Raw genomic sequence first — 17,244 nt, 5'->3', positions numbered from 1 at the left:
GGCTTTTACTTTGCAGGAGAAAAATCTCGCTCTCTCTCTCTCTCTCTCTCTCTCTCTCTCGAAATCCCAAACAGTGTTAGCCTTGCTACCACCTTCTTAAGGTCAGCTTCATGCAGGTGCCTCTGCTAAGCGGAATATGCTTGCTCAGCAAGGGATCTCTCCACTGATGGTGAATGGCAGGTCTGTGTCTGCTCCGCTATGCAGAGCAGACATAGTCCCGCTCTCTGTGGGGCAATCAGATGGAAATGAACCGGACATAGGGGCAATAGGACCACCATCCTTCTGTTTTTGGCATACAGTTCATGAAATTTAACCTGGGCACATATATCTGTAGTGTTTTCTTATCTCTCTCCAAAGCTCTAAGTCCCGTGGCTTTCTCCAGCTCCCTAGATCTGTTATCGACCTGAAAACTTCTGACAAGTTCTCCAAAACTGGAGATAAAAGCAGCCTGAAATTTCTGTCATGGGAGGTTGCTATAAATAGATTACAGTAGAGCTCTCCACATTTCATCCTTCCTTTGCCAATGTGGAGTGGGGGGGTGAGTGCCTTTCCTCCAATCAGCTGTCTGCCAAAATAATCCACTCCCAGTGCTGAATGCAAAGAGAAAATCTAACAAGATGTGCACTTTCTAAAGGATATATAAAGCTGAAGACAGATATACATGTAAAACTTATGTAGGGAGGTTTTTTTTTTTCCACCCTGTGCATCATCTGAGACTGTTCACTTCACTGGGTATATGTGAGGGTTTACACCCACTTTAAGTCAAGTAGAAGATAACTGTACAGAGCGACAACACTGGTTGGGATTTCATTACAGCAGAAGCAGTCAGTACAGGAAGTGAGCTCACTGTATTTCTGGCAAACAAGTTTTCTTTTTTGTACTTGCAGAGGATTGAAAGGGTGCAAAGGGTGCATATATGCACAGATGTGAACATATCTGGTTTCGTTATGCCCAGACACAAAATTTAACAAAAAAATTATCCGGATTGCTGATAAAGCATCCCTGCATATTACACTGCTATACTGAGTGTACTTGTACTTTTCTTACGGCACTCTCCATCTTTTACAGGTACAGATAGCAGGTGAAATGAGATCCGTTCAGATCTCGCCACTTTGCAAGCACACAGAAAATGCAAATAACACTTTTAGGATCTAAATAGTGGGCAAACGTATCTAAATATGGGATTCTAATTATTATACATTAAAATAGCAGATAAAACAAGTGCCTACCTAAGAATAACAGCACCGTGCTGGGGAAAGTGGAGCACAACTCCATCTCTATGGGACATCATTAAACAGTAGAAAAAGAGGATGTTCTCAGAGAACACAAGATGCCCATTGTGGGAAAACAGGCAGCTGAGTGCTTCTTGCACTTGTACTGTGTCAAATCAATTTAACAGGAGAGCCCTGATGAATCCTGATGAGTGTGTGCATGGCCAGGAATAATTTCCAACTCTTTGATTTGGCTTCTTCCATGCTCACTCCACCATACAAAAAGGAAAGGCATGATTTTCGGTAGGAAGACCTGTTTCCAGTGACCCATAGCAATAAAAGGAGGACTAACTGGTTGTCTCAAGGAGAGCGTAAAATTGTGATCATGTACAAAACTGCAAGGGTTCCCTAGTTCTTAGGGCATATAGATATTAATACCCTACAGATATTATTTATTTAAAGACTGCTGTTACCATGAAAAGAATACTGCTCTCCCTAGAGTAAAGTAAGCAAAACATAAAAAGCATTTTTTATATACCGTATATACTCGAGTATAAGCCGAGATTTTCAGCCTCTTTTTTGAGGCTGAAAGTGCCCCCCTCGGCTTATACTCGAGTCATCGCCGTCTGTCTGCCCGAACAGCGTGTCGAGCAGACAGACAGCGGCCATTCTAACTTTCAAAAGCCGCGCCTCCCTGTCTGTGATAGGCGGAACACAATTTCCCAGCAGTCTGTGTTCCGCCTATCACGGACATCCGCTCATCCTCATACTACGGACGAGGATAAGAGGATGTCCGTGATAGGCGGAACACAGACTGCTGGGAAATTGTGTTCCGCCTATCACAGACAGGGAGGCGCGGCATTTGAACAGGGGAATGGGCGCCGACGAAGAGCGGTGATCCTGGGACGGGACCGGACGGAGGCTCGGCTCGGGACGGGACGGGACGGGACCGGACGGAGGCTCGGGACGGGACGGGACCGGACGGAGGCTCGGGACCGGACGGAGGCTCGGGACACAGGTAGGCTGGACACACAAGGCCACACACACACACACGGATGGACACACACACACACAGGGATGGATGGACACACACACACACACAGGGATGGATGGATGGACACACACACACACAGGGATGGACAGGCATATCTCACCCTCGGCTTATACACGAGTCAATAGGTTTCCCAGTTTTTTGGGGGTAAATTGGGGGCCTCGGCTTATACTCGGGTCGGCCTATACTCGAGTATATACGGTACACACATTATATATATATTACATACACACGTATATACAAAGCTAGTTAGGTATTGCGGATAGAAAAACAGTTTAGTTGCTAAATTGATTGCTTTTTAATTGTAAAATCCATACTAGTAAATTTTACAATAAAACTGTAATGTTTTGATGTTATTAAATGGTTGGTAAATTTAAACTAGATATAGGCTTACAGAAAATAACTTATGTAATTTACACACACACGATTTCATAAGCTTATCACAATCAAAGATGATGCTCCTGGTCCAAGGAAAGACTTCAATTGACTGCCTGCCAAGTAATCTCATTGGAGAGTACAGGTGGTAATTGGTAAACGTCATACTTATAACACAGCAAAATGAACACCTAACGCTAGATCACATTAAAGTGGGAAACTTTTTTATTTTTATTTTTTTTATCCAAAAGTTCTAGAAAAGATTTGTCCATTCTAGCTTTTTATATCGTATTAGCAATACCACAACAACATACCTATACCAGTTGTACCCTTCAATTAACTGTGTGCTGCTTACTAAGAGTTTCAAGGGTCCTCTGCCTATCATCTTGCACAGCTTTCAAAAAAGTTAAGCAGTGTGTTATGGAATTAGCTACTAAAAAAAGGTGATTTTTATACCCTGTATCCTCAGTGACCTAAGTGGAGGCAGGGAGGCTTGGGCGAAGTTCCAAATGCTCATGGAAGCATGTCCGGGCTTAAACCAAATAAGCTGCGCCCCAGGCACATGTTAAGCTTAACCATCCCCAGCAAACTCAGAGTCTCCCTGCTGTCTCCTATCAGTAAAGAGGCAGTATTACTTGATTATCATTAGGCAGCGAGTTCCCAAAAACCAGCACAGCTCTTCTGAGGACTAATGAAGATTACCAGCAGGTTGAGGCATAGCTGGGGATGAAAACTGTCAGTTGTGAAATGATTGCCTACAATGGAATTATTTAAAAAAAAGTTTTATGAAGCAGATCACAGAATTGAGTGGTTTAAACTGCCTCCGATACAATCCATAGTAAGAATAACAGTTGCATTAAATTTGAATACAGTTATGTATTTATTAAACATCATGAAATGTATGTTTCATTCATATAATGAAAATAATTGAACATGACTTGATATTGACTGATATTGACTTGTAACCTTCTGTACAGCAGAACCGACACTGGGAGAGTGAGAGCCAGCCTTTACCCACCACGTCACTGGAATGGCCCTATGAGATCCACCTAAATGCCTGACCAGGAGCTGGCTCAGCTTCTCTGCACTGTGAGCCTGAACCAGCAGCTCCCACCTCCACAGCTCAGCACTCCAGTAAGCACTGGAGGGGCAGAGCAGAGAGCCGGCGACTAACGGTCACCACTCTCTAAGTGCAGACCCTAGAACTGAATGATCAGCAGTCATGTGGTCGCTCAAGAACAGCTCATCTAATATCTTAATAGATCTAAAGTATCTGCGCTGTAAATCAGGAGTTCTCAATGTACACTTAGCCCAGGTACATAAAGTTATGGCATGGCATTTGGATCAGCTTATCAGAGATTTTTATGGTTCTTTTTTTAGCCAAAACAGAGGGGTGATAAATGATATTCAATGTGTTAGGTTTCTAATTGATATTACACCATACATTTAGAACTTCCTATACATGCTTATTACATACACCAGCTACACCTGCATCTCTTATAATAAAGTCTATGGTCAGAACGCAAACTAAAAACAATCTATAGCTGGGATTATCACTTCACAAGAACAGGTATCAAACAAAGATTGTAGACTATCATCTGACATAGAAATGTACAGATCCTTATGTGAACTATGATCACAGATAATGACAGTGTGAAAAGGTTAAAAAGTGAACATATACTGTAATACTTACAAAGCAAAATAAGTAATCATCGACAATGAAATGCTCCAGTAAAAAAAAAAAAAAAAAGGCGGCGAATTTCATTACACAGTGCTATGCATGGCACAAATTTTCGTATGTTCCATCCTTAGAAAACCTTACCAATTTTACTGAAATTGTCCACCCTGGTCATCTGCCCCTGGGCAGGTTGGTCATACTACTCTAATTTCTTCACTTCACACTCAGATTTTGTTCCTGACTGCAATTAAGTTTTACAGTCAGGTCCATAAATATTGGGACATTGACACAATTCTAATCTTTTTGGCTCTATACACCCCCACAATGGATTTGAAATGAAACAAGCAAGATGTGCTTTAACTGCAGATTGTCAGCTTTAATTTGAGGGTATTTACATCCAAATCAGGTGAACAGTGTAGGAATTACAACAGTTTGTATATGTGCCTCCCACTAGCATGCAGCCTGGCAGGTCGGGGGGGACGACAAGCTCCCCCACCCACCTCCTGAACTCTGCTCACAAAACAAACTCTCCTGTGGTCTGGCTGCCCCACCGTGTAACATTTATGAAATAGCTATAGGGCAGGACCACCTGGTGGCACTGCCCCCCACCCCCATTTTGACGTCACCAACCGATGCATGCCGGGGTGGTGGAGTCACAAGGGGGCAGTGCCACCAGGTGACTTTGCTGGGTGGCCCCACCCCATAGCTATTTAAAAAAAAAAAATGTCACAAGTTGGGGTAGTCAAACCGCGGGATCGTTCACGGCTAGCAGAGCTTTTTTTGGTTCTGGCGGTTGCATCGTGACTGATGCAAGATCTACAATCGGGGGGGGGGGGGGGGGGGGAGTTTTGTTTTTTTATTTTTGTTTTTTAATAAAGGAATTGTCAAAAACTTTCCTACTTGCAGTAGAAAAACCAGCTTCACTGACAGTTTCTCTTAGTTAGTATGCCGGTGCCTGAACCCCAAGCTGATTGAAGAATCAGCTCAGGTGAGGACATCGCTGGATCCCTGGACAGGTAAGTGTCCTTATATTAAAAGACGGCAGCTACAGTATTTGTAGCTGTTGACTTAAAAAAATAAAATAAATGAGCAAGAGGGGTTATACATCCTCAAAGCTTCAAGGAGATGTACCGAGAGCATACAGAGGGCTATAATAGCTTCAGTGGGTAATTGGACCAAACAGTATGTTAATTTCAGTGCTGAATTCTGATGGTAAAAAGGTAAAGTGTCCATAAAAACTGAAAGGAAACCAATAAGACCAGAGATTTTTTTTTGTTTTCCGGAGAATTGGAGAGGTCCATTAGAAAAATAAACTGCAGAAAATAATCTACTTTTATGTATCAGTCTGAAGATGTAGGAAGCACTGCTCAAATGTGATGCTTTTCATCCAGACATAATTTTACGTCACCTGACCACAACACTGCCTTTCATCAGTGGTCTACCAATCTGGGAGTTAACTTTACTTGAGCCATTAGTAATTCAGCGGATCTATTCCAAAACACACGCACTCTAGGCCCCTTGCAGTTTCCTTCACACGGATAAGCTGGCATAGCATAGCATCAGAAATACGTTCAGAGGAGTCACTTCCCTACAATCTGATTCCAAAACCTTGATTTATTCTGTTGATACATCAGACACAGGCGAAGAATGTTTGTTTACTCGGGGTGCAGGTAGCATACCCACCTTCACTATGTGAGGAGCTTTGTGGATTTGATTACAAGGAAAATTAAAGAGAACTCAGACTGTGGTTTCCTGGATACATTCACATGAGTCTCTGCCCTCAAAGAGCTTACAATCTAAGAGCCCCAACTCACAATCATACATACAGTTAGGACCATATATATATTTGGACACAGGCACAATTTTAGTTTTTTTCAGGTATTTACCAAAACATATTCACGCTATAGTTTTTTTTTTAATGCATATGAGCTGAAAAAGTGCACTCAGGTTTAATTTGAGGCCATGTGCATCCAAATCAGAGGAAGGGTTTAGGAATTACAGCTCTTAAGAATAACTACCCCCCCCCCCCCCCCCTTTATCAAGGAACCAAAAGTAATTGGACAATTGAATCAAAGGTTGTTTCTTGGCCATGTGTGAGCTACTCTTTTGTTATTTCTTTATCAATTAAGCAGAAAAACGTTCTGGAGTTGATTCTAAGTGTGGAATTTGCATTTGAAATCTATTGCTGTGAACCTACATCATGCGTTAAAAGGAGTTGTCAATGCAAGTGAAACAGGCCAGTGTAAGGCTTCAAAAATGAAACAAATCCATCAGAGAGATAGCAGCAACATTAGTCTAACATTGGGCAACATTGGCCAAATCAACAGTTTGGTACATTCTGAGGAAAGAAGAATGCACTGGTGAGCTCAGCAACATAAAAAGTCCTGGAAGTCCACAGAAGACAACAGTGGTGGATAATCACAGGATCCTCTCTATGGTAAAGAAGAACCCATTTACAACATCAAGACAAGTAGTGGACACTCTCTAGGAGGTGGGCGTATCATTGCCAAAGTCTACAATCAAGAGAAAACTTCACAAGAGCAAATACAGAGGGTTCACCACAAGGTGTAAACCATTCATAAGCCTGAAGAATAGAAAACACAGATTAGACTTTGCCAACAAACACATCTAAAAAAGTCAGACCAGTTATGGAACAGCATTCTTTGGATGGATGAAACTAAGATTAATCTGCACCTAAATAACAGGAAGAAAGAGGTGTGGAGAAGGCTTGGAATATCTCGTGATCCAAAGCACACAATATAATCTGTAAAACATGGTGGAGGCAGTGTGATGGCATGGGCATGCATAGCTCCCAGTGGCACTGGGTCATTGGTGTTTACTGATGTGACAAAAGACAGAAGCAGTGTTTAGAAATATACCGTCAGCCCAGATTCAGACAAATGCAGCAAAGCTGATTGGATGGCGCTTCACACATACACGTACAGATGGACAATGATCCAAAACACACTGCAAAAGTAAGCCAGGAGCTTTTAAAGGAAGAGAAGTTGAAGATTCTGCAATGGCCGAGTCAACCACCTGATCTCAACCCAATTGAGTATGTATTTCACTTGCTGAAGGCAGGAAGACCCACAAACACAGAACAACTGAAGACAGCTGCAGTTAGAGCCTGGCAAAGCATCAGAAAGGAGGAAATCCAGTTTTTGGTAATGTTCATGGGTTCCAGACTTCAGGCAGTCATTGTCAGTAAAGGATTCTCAACAAAATATAAAAAAAAGGAACATTTTATTTATGATTATATTCATGTGTCCAATTACATTTGAGTCCCTAAAAATGGGGGAACCGAGTATAACAAATGGTTGCAGTCCCTAAAATGTGTACTTGATATTTATGTTTAACCCCTTAAAGATGAAAGTCTGCACTTCAAATTCATTTGAATTGTTTTGTTTTAATGTTTTGGCTTTGTATGCCACCAGAAAAAGTATGAAAATTGTGCCCGTGTCCAAATATATATGGCGCCAACTGTATACTAGGGCCAATTTAGATAGGAGCCTACCAGCATCTTTTTGGAGTATAGGAGGAAACCGGAGTACCCAGATGAACCAGGCACAGGGGGAACATGCCAACTCCATGCAGGTTTGGGATTTGAACCCACATCCCTTGTGCTGCCAGGCAGAAGTGCTAACCACTTAGCCACTGTGCTGCCCATTGGTAATCCACTAGTTGCCAGGGATAATGCGATTACTCAGTAGAACATGGGAAAACGTGTTCATCCTCAGCTGTACATCTTTTATTGTATTATACTGCTAAAATAAATTGCCTAAAAAAAAGTTTAACTAATAAATCCATTAACCATAAAACTGCAATACGGTTTCAACTGATTATTCTTTATGTTGATATGAAGCCTTAACAGTACAGCAGGATGCCATCAAAGTGATTTATGCCTGGCTTACTCTTACTGCTTTTCCCCTCGTCATTAATCCCTCCCTAATAGTTTCTAGATGCCAACTCTCATTGCTCTCAAACATCCAGACTCTGTGCCAAACAAGAGGAATAACAACCTGCTCTAATGAAGTGGAGGTGCTGTCCAAAACCACAAAAACCACAGATAAAACATGACAATTGAAAGAAAGAATTGTCTTGAGATAAACTCAAATAGATTGGACAGTGTTGTTACATTTAAACAACCAGCCTGACACAAACAATACTGCTTTGATTGTAAAACACTGAGCTTTATTGGCACCAAAAAAAAAAAAAAAAAAAATACGTGACCCAGACAAGAACCCCAATTAAAGGATAAACCGCACTACTGGTTATATACCCAAAAGAATAACTATTAGAGCATAATGCAAGACAGTGTAAACAGGGTTAAAAATTCTAACTAAAACAATAACAGGAGGAAATCTCGATCATCTTTCATATAAGTCAGTAGGAAAATATTTGTCATTTAAAAGGTTAAAATTAAAGATGTGGATCTTCGTCTTGTAAACTCCTGTTTTTGGAGTAAAATATGGGACAGTATTGTTAAACACTGGGTTATACTGCCCCTCCATAAGAACTGGACACTGGTATACTGTGCTGTACTTGCAGCTTTGTAGAACACCCCCCACAGACACCCAACACCCCCTTCCCCTTTTGGTTTGCCACTGTCTAATTCTCTTGAAGAGGGTGGTATAACCCAGTGTTTCACAATATTGTCCCTTAATTTACTCCAAAAACAGTTTTTCAGACAAAAATACATATTTTTCTTTTTAAAGCCTAAATTACTAATACTTCCTAACTTACTTGATCATAAGAACAAGGGGAAGGGTCTGGAATGTACTCCAAGAAAAGTATTTTACAGCAAAGACAAAAATCCTGTTTGCTTAGTTGTAAATAACAGGGAACAGGATAATATTCTGAATCACTGGGACCTCCTAAAGCAGTCTAATAGAGGGGTGGGCAAGAGCAAATGCAAGGTTAAGGGCCCATCAACGAAATAAAAAAACAAGACATTAAGATTGGAGGCTCAAGGTAACCCACTGCTTGAAGAACCTTACAACAGAAAATAACATCAGCCGCCAGGGCCCGGACATCCTCCACCCGGTAAATCATAACAATCGTGTGAACACAAGACAAGGTGGCAGCCTGACAAATCTATGAAACCTATTGATGAAAAACCTATGAAGCAATAACTGATCTAGTGGAATCAATCTGACAGGGAAAGGGGGAACCTTACCTCTGAGGTTATAAGCATGAATGATGAGCTAGCGAACATTCAGAAACCTTTAGAAATGACTAACGGAGCATTGGACTGTCAAAAGGCAGCGACAACTGAGGCATAGATTTGATCAGCATGTACCACATCCAAACAATGGAGGGAAATTTCCTTAGGTTGTTTAGGTGCAAGACTGAGCATTTGTAGGGCAATATCCGGGTTCAGATGAATGGAAGAAACCATCTTGGGAAGAAAGAGGCCCTGATCCTTCATACCACCTCATACTTGTGTAGTTTTTTACAGGTTAAGGCTTCCAACTCAGAACTTAACATGCAAAGCAAGCCCGAAACAAGTTTTATAGGAGGAAAGGCATAAAGCAATGTTGAACTGAAACCTTACTTACACCGCAATGGCCAGAGTATCCCTAGACCTGGAGACAATTGCTGAAACATGACTTTCTGCACAAGAATCAGATCTGCTGATGGTTGATGCAAGCCATTGTCTGAATCCTGGTTGGATTACTTTGGAGTTGAGGGGTCAGCATTGAGGAGTCAAACTGATTGCCCTGGAAGAGGTTGAGGGGGGCAGTTTGCAGCACCTACAGGCCAAGGACTTCAACAATTTTTTAAAAGCTGACCCATGAATTAAAACATGGAAGTAGAAAATTCCCCTCTTGATAGACAAGATGAGTGAGGGACCCCAGAAGGGTTTAAGGCCCCTGAGGAGGGAAGCAGTTCAGACGTCAGGACAATCAAGGAAAACAATGCAGACTCTGCCTAAACTGTTTACCAAATGTGGGCTAACAGAATCCCCAGAGATAACCCCCTTGCACCTTATTGTGCCCATAGTATAGGTGTGAGTGATCACAATTACACTGCAAAGTAGAAAGTGTTAATGTCACTTGTGACTGTTACTGAAGGCAGCACAGAGCCCAAAAGAGGCTGTGTTTATGCCTAGTTTGCTCTGCCCAGGAGGAGGTTGCACAAACTCAGTAAGGGCATCCGGGCCAAAACTAAATGAGCAAAAAAGGTATCAGATTCAAAATTGAAAATAATACTTTACCCTTTCAACCAAATGTGATGTAACAGATGCTTCGCTGCATATAAAGCAGCACCAACTGGGCTCTCGTTTAAAAGGCAAGGACCAGTATTTACTGCAGATTTACTGTGGCTCCCCCCGAAAGATAGGCACAGTGTTAGGGACAAGCCTTATCTGGTAGGCTTTGCTCATTCAGGTGATACATGGGTAAATAAGAGCCACAAAGCATAGCAGAACAGTGCAGACCACAGAAGGCATCCAAAACACCCAAAAGTGTGCCGGACGTTGATGATCTTTCCGCAAGTTTAAAACTTCAACACGGCGTAGCCGAGTGGTGCGGCATTTAAAAAAAAGAAATAATCCCTAGAAAATAAATTTAAAATGATTATGTAATGCATACAGTAATGTTTGAGCTAAGCATGCATAGTTTTGGTGACTATGGGCCTCGCTGTATATAATCAGCCTTAGATTTTTTTTTGTCATTTATACATTTTTATTTGGTCTCTCAGCAAGGCATGTAGAACAGTACACCAAAAAATGGCAATCAAAACCGACACATATCACACTATGGTGATCCTACAAACGGTACATGGAGGAGTTATCGTAACAATGTATGCACAGAAATGTTATGCCACTACTTGAGTCATAATAAAAAGATATACAAAATTAAGTTGTCCCTGTCAAATCCTCCCTTAGAAAAATGGTTAAGAGTCTGCTATGCTTGAAAGGAAATATTTTGAATAAAGAGATAATGTAGATGAGTGATCCCAAAGAACCATAGAAGGTAAGGAATGGGAAATAGTGGGGGGGGGGGGGGGGAGGGGGGGTTGAAAGGTGGAGTAAAGTACTGGAACCATAAGTCTGGTACTGAGAAGATGCCTGTGGAATTACTTCAGACATGTATGAACGCAATCCCGTGAGCACTGTAAATCATGCCAATAAAACCATTTTTCATGAAATTGCTCCTCTTTAGGTTTCGTAGCCGCTGTCAGGTGCTCAAGATCATGGATTTTGTTTATCATTGCAAGCCACTGGCCAATAGTAAGGGGGTCAGTACTTCAGTACTTCTCCACTTTTGAGGAAAGCTGACCTTAGCCACATTAAGAAAGTGAACCAGGAGGGATCTTTTATCTGCACTTGGAGGAGGAAAGGCTCAGGGTGATCCGCTAACAAGAAACCTGCCATTTTTTGGATCAGGCGCTGGACCCCCTCCCAGAAAGGGCACATCTTGGGACATGACCAGAAAACGTGCCAAAGAGCCAGTATCTCATTGGCATCGCCAACAGAGGCAAAACTGCAGGAAAGATCTCGTGTAAGAGGGCGGGTGTCCTATACCAGCGTGTCAAATATGTATAGGCAGCATCTTGGTACCTACTAGAGATAGAGGCATGATGAGCAAAGAGGAGGGCACGGTCCCCGTGTTTACTTATCAAGGTCCTTCTCAAGTCCCATTTCTGTATACAGTTAGGACTATGCCCCTCAGCTGGTTTAATAAGCAAGGAATATGAAACTTCAGCCTTGGATTTAATATTTTTCATAAACTTACCGGTACATTATCCATTTAAGCCTAAATTTTGTTAGTTTGCTCTCAAAAGCCCAGCAACCAGGCTTGGATATATTTTTCTAGCCTCCTGCAATATTGCATTACCTTTCTTTACCTTTAAATCTAAAAGTTAACACTAAGCACAAATTCCAGAAAAGAGCAACTGAGCAGAGTTTATTATAACAGGTGTCAAGATTTCCTTCCATCCCTGACAAAAATCACATAGATTATAGTCTGCATTAATTTCTGTCACTTGACTTCCAGCATCTGCACTGTGTCATAGCAAGAATGCAAGAAATAAAGAAAGAAACTCTGCATTGGCCAGGTGGATTTTGCACAATGGAAAATTGAATAAACTCGCTGGGCAATTCTGTTAACCATTTGATGTGCATCTAAAATCACTTTTTTTCCTTTTCATTTTGCTGAGGGATTAGGTTTTCTTGCTGCACGTGTCCCTTTTAGGGAAATCAGTCTCTTTATTTGTCCTAGTGACCACAGACACTGGACTGAAAATGAGAGAAAAACCATATAGGTTTGAGATGTCACCAGAGCAGAAATAAAGGGAAAAGCTTCCAGTGAGTACACTTGTTCAGGTGTCAATGGTCTAGGAGGGGATTTGGTTTAGGGAAATTTCCTCTTACGTCATATTGCATCTGTTAGACTGGAAGTGAATAAAAATCTCCCCAGCTGAACACAGACAGCAGAAAAAAATTATTTTAAAGTGGTTCTAAAGGCAGAAGTCTTTTTTTTTAGAATGCATAAAATGCATTAACCTCTTCAGCCCCGGAAGATTTGGCTGTTCAATGAAAAGGCCATTTTTTGCGATACGGCACTGCATTGCTTTAACGGACAATTGCGCTGTCGTTGCGATGCTGTACCCAAAACAGTTGACATACATTTTTTCCCACAAATAAAGCTTTCCTTTGGTGGTATTTGATAGGTGATGAGGTCTTTATTTTTTGCGCTATAAACAAGAGAGGGACAATCTTGGAAAAAAAAAAAACACATGGGGGGGTTATTTATGAAAGGTAAATCCACTTTGCACTGCAAGTGCACTTGGAAGTGCAGTCGCTCTAAATCTAAGGGGTCGATCTGAAATGAGGGGAAGCTCTGCTGATTTTATCATCCAATCATGTGCAAGATAAAATGCTGTTTTTTATTTTCCTTGCATGTCCCCCTCGGATCTACAGCAACTTTACTTTCAAGTGCATTTTCAAGTGCACCTCCATTTCAGTGCACTTTCAAGTGCTTTTGCAGTGCAAAGTGGATTTTTCTTTAGTAAATAACCCCCAATATCTTTTACTTTTTACTATAATAAATATCCAATTTTTTTTTTTTTAACTAAATTTTTTCCTCAGTTTAGGCCAATATGTATTCTTCTACATCATTTTGGTAAAAAAAAAAAAAAAAAAAAAAAAAAAAACCTGCAAAAAGCATATAGTGACTGGTTTGCACAAAAGTTATATTGTCTACAAAATAGGGAATAGATTTATGACACTTTTATTATTATTATTTTTTTTTACTAGTAATGGTGGTGATCTGTGATTTTTTATCTGGACTGCGATATTGCGGCAGACAAATCGGACACTTTTGACACATTTTTGGGACCAGTCACATTTATGCAGCGATCAGTGCTATAAAAATGCATTGGATTGTTGTATAAATGACACTGGCAGAAAAGGACTTAACACTATGGGGCGATCAAGGGGTTAACTGTGTTCCCTAGGTGAGTTCTAACTGTAGGGGGGATGGGACTGACTAGGGGAAGAGAGAGATCGGTGTTCATACTTCGTATGGACACGCGATCTGTCTCTATTCCCCTGAAATAACCGGAATGCGTGCATTTACAAACACACATCCCCGTTCTCATTCTGTAACAAGCAATTGCGGGAACTCGGTGGTCATCACACCAGCCAGGCACTCACATCCACTCCGGGGACACGCTTCGGACACTCGCGTGCCACCGCAGGCATCTTAAAGAGCCAGCGTACAGCTACAACGGCTCGTGCAGGGAAGCCAACCTGCCACAGTATAATTGCGGCGGCTGGTCCGGAAGCGATTAAGATAAAAAGCTGTGTGCAGCAGCCCCCCTCATGCTTACCTAAGCCCATCTCTATCCAGCATGTTGCAAGAGAGCCTCAGCTGTCTGGGACTCTCCCTCCTAAATGCCCAAGACACAACAGCGGGCACCATTGGCTCCCGCTGCGGTCAATCAAATTCAGTAAGCCAATAAGGAGAGAGAGGGGATGGGGAAGAGCCGCGGCTCCATGACTGAATGGAGACACAGAGAAGCGTTATGGCTAGGGTGCCCTCATAGCAAACTGCTTGCTGTGGGGGCTCTCGGCAGGAGGGAGGAGCCAAAAGTGCAGGCGAGGGACCCGAGAAGAGGAGGATCTGGGCTGCTCTGTGCAAAAATCACTGCACAGAGCAGGTAAGTATAACATGTTTGTTATTTTGAAACAAAAAAAAAAAACAAGATTTTAGTATTAAACCCCATACACACTATCAGATTTACCAAAACCATGTAATATGAAGTCAAACCTTAGGAGTTTCAATTTGTATGCAGTCAGGCAGGCCCTGACGCTACATGGTTTTGGTAAATCTGAAGAAAATCTGATAGTGTGTATGGAGCTTTACATTAACAGCAAAGTTCTGTTAAACCATAGTGACTAGATTCTATTAATCATCATTTAATTCAATTAGAATTTAAAAAGCCATATCCTGAGTAAATAAATGTAGCCCACCAACTGCAATGTGATTAGCAGGCCTTTCACCTGTGTACTGACTGACTGACTGCAAATATAGGTATAAAAGAAACAAGATATATCTGTGCTCAGATCCCAATAGCTTGCACATGCATATAAACTACCAGGTCTCCAGACCTAAAACTTGAAGTTCTCCCCTATTTTGTTTTTTGTGTTTGCCCTATGTCAGCATTGTGTCCACTGTAGCATTTGCAGTGGCAGAGCAGAACAGGACTGGCTAAAGAGGGATTACTTTGATGTAGTTGGCCAGCTTACGTGTAGTGCAATATGTGTGAACTAAATATCCCCATTTTTAATTGCAAACTTTGCTAGGAATGTTACAGAAGTGTGCAGAGTATTCATCCAGTATTTTTAGTGCAATTATAGGTATGGCACCACAATTCAGAGTTTAGGTAATAATGTAGAAATTGCGCTCAACAGTAACATTTTTCAGCAACTTTAATTAATTATTTAACCAAATACATACAATCAAACAGGTGTATGTAATACATGAAAATAAAAAGCTGTAGCAAGCAGTTTATTTAACTAGATGGTGATCTAAACAAAGTAAAATAATACACAAAGGGATACTTTACAATGAACCTGAACTCAAAAAATTTAAGACTTGCTTTGTTAGAGGAAAAAGCTAGAACATTTTAAATTGTGCCTTACCAGTATCCTGCAAAATGAACTTTTTGTCTTGAATTCATCCTGAGAACTAGCAGAACACTCCCTGGTATGTGCAATGCTGGTGATGGGTCTATTTTTTGGGCACAGCTTCAAAAAGTTGTGTTTGGCAAATTATGAGGACACTAATGTAAACTCTCAGACCCCTTTCACACCAGGGTGTTTTGCAGGCGCTATATCGTTAGAAATAGCGCCTGCAATCCACCCTAAAGAAGCTGCACCATTGTGTGTAGTGTGAAAGCCCCGAGGGCTTTCACACTACAGCGGTGCGCTGGCAGGACGTCAGAAAAAAGTCCTGCCAGCAGCTTCTTTGGAGCGGTGTGTTTACCGCTCCTCCACCGCTGCTCCCCATTGAAATCAATGGGGCAGTGCTGTAATGCCGCCGGCAAAACGCCGCTATTGCGGCGTATTGCCAGCGGTTTTAATCCTTTCGCGGCCGCTAGCGGAAGTAAAAGCACCCCGCTAGCGGCCGAAATGCGCCGCAAATCCGGCGGTAAAACGCTGCTAAAAATATCGGCGTTTTACCGCCGACGCAAAGGGCGGTGTGGTGTGAAAGGGGTCTCAGGGAAGTATCAAAAATAGTTTAGCAGAACAGGCAGTAGCACAATGCACCATTGCTTGAATGTTAAACACTCTACATAAAAAGTATTGTGTTAGTATTGCTCTGAATATATTAAAAATAGCTAAAAGAAAAACTATGTCTGCTTACATTGACAACTAAGAGCCCTTTTCACAGGGACGTGTCCGTGTACGGGCTCCGCTTTGCTCAGTAGGGATCGATCCACGATCCCCACTGAGCAGGCAGATGTCAGGTCTGTTTCTGCACACTGTGCAGGGACGAAATTGTCTGAGCGCCGCTCTCATTTATGGGGGGAATCGGATGAAGACGGACCGTAGAGTCCATTTTCATTTGATCTGATCCACCAGACGGATGGAAAAATAGGGTTTTCATCCATCACACTTTAGCGGATCAGAGCGAGTCAGATGTCAGCAGACATGTCACCGCTGATATCCATCGCTCCATAGACCTTTATGGAGCTTCCATTCAGGTTCACCTAAAAAAACTGACAGGAGGACCTGAATGGCCAGCCCGTGTGAAAGGGGCCTATCAGATATGCAATGTTTTTCCAATGGAAAAAGTATGCACTCTATTGGTTATTGGGGGTGAGAGTGGAGTGGCAGCTCAAAAAGAGCAATAAGGGTCCTTTCACACGGGGCGGATCAGTTCTGATCCGCCCGTGGATGTCCGTTTGCTCAGCGGGGATCACTCCGCCGATCCCCGCTGAGCAGGGAGATGACAGCTCCGTCTCTGCAAACTGCGCAGGGACGGACCTGTCACAGCGCAGCTCTCCCCTATGGGAGATCGGATGACGACGGACCGCAGTGCCCGTCGTCACCCGATCCGATCCGCAAACGGATGGAAAAATAGCTTTTTCCTCCGTCACACTTTTTCGGATCGGAGCGGGTCGGATGTCAGCGGACATGTCACCGCTGACATCCGACGCTCCATAGAGCTCTATGGAGCACCCGTTCAGGTCCGCCTGAAAAACTGACAGGCGGGCCTGAACGGGACGTCAGTGTGAAAGAGGCCTAAGACATTACAAAGTTATTCTACAGGGATGAAATGGATGCTTTTACATACACCGATTCACCAGCCTGTTCTTTGTAATCTGGGCATCTTTTGCTCGCCTAACATAAGATTTTAAATGTTCAAATTTTTCCCCATCACAATACATCAGAGGTCTTTGTACCTTTAAGAAAG

General features: G+C 42.2%; 1 protein-coding gene across 1 annotated transcript in view; it reads right to left on the bottom strand.

Annotated features, from left to right (window-relative positions):
• Positions 1-17,244, bottom strand: part of LRP1 (LDL receptor related protein 1) — a 475,004-nt gene that overhangs the window by 319,229 nt on the left and 138,531 nt on the right.

The sequence above is a fragment of the Lithobates pipiens genome, unplaced genomic scaffold (genome assembly GCF_037356315.1).
Source record: "Lithobates pipiens isolate NorthernLeopardFrog02 unplaced genomic scaffold, aLitPip1_a1.2 Scaffold_16, whole genome shotgun sequence".
Classification (NCBI taxonomy): domain Eukaryota; kingdom Metazoa; phylum Chordata; class Amphibia; order Anura; family Ranidae; genus Lithobates; species Lithobates pipiens.
This window is presented reverse-complemented; position numbering and strand designations above follow the sequence as displayed.